The following is a 919-nucleotide window of genomic DNA, read 5'->3' on the forward strand; positions in this document are numbered from 1 at the left end:
CTATTCGGCACAATACATATTATGAACATTTATCTTATCTGATTTTACCATACCCTCATTGTAGTGGGAAGGATGCTATTTCACATAAGAATCTCTGTTACATAAACAAATTTAATAGATTAGTATTTACTGTTTTAAATTTTGCATATTTGATCTGATAATTATTTAGAAATTTAATTTTGACTACATCTCAACAATTGAAATTAGTGACAGTGATTTCAATTGACTTTCTGTGAATTTCCTAGCAAATTTTTCATTTCCAATTTAAACCTTCCTTGTAGGATCAATATTTAGGGCTTAAATAGAAAGTCCATTACTACTTGATAACAATACGTATACTTGCGTAGAATCCAAATATTAATTGATTATATTTAGTTAAACCTTACACAATCTATCGCAACAAAAAGTCGGATCAGCAATCTGTAAGAGGAAGTTAAGAAAATGGATTTCCAGGAGAAATCTGAAAAGACAAGAATAATCAGGATATTTGAGAAGAAGTCCGAGACAGTGGCAACGATTGATAAAGGAAAACAACCAATGAAGATAGATGCAAAAAATTCTCGTCAGGATTCTCAGTCGTTGTCACAGCATGCTCAATAATAGACACAATAGTATGTCCAGTCTAGCCAGCAACCGCATCAGGGAGGATCATACTGAGCAAAGAATAGGAGGGGTCTGTCCATGTTGGAACGGAGGAAAATGGTGTATTCCTTCAAAGTCGATGCGGTACAAAAGATGTTCAGATGTTTAATGAAGAAGTCCAAGTTCAGATTACCAGATCCAAAGAAAGTTGAAGAGGTTGACAAAAGGGATCAACCTAATTATTTTCTATATCAAAGGAGGCTTGAACACAGTATAGAGTATTATTTCATTTTTAAGGATTGGCTCGAGAAAAACCTTAAAGAATGGAACATTATAA

The sequence above is a fragment of the Phalaenopsis equestris genome, unplaced genomic scaffold (assembly GCF_001263595.1).
Source record: "Phalaenopsis equestris unplaced genomic scaffold, ASM126359v1 Scaffold232452, whole genome shotgun sequence".
Lineage (NCBI taxonomy): Eukaryota > Viridiplantae > Streptophyta > Magnoliopsida > Asparagales > Orchidaceae > Phalaenopsis > Phalaenopsis equestris.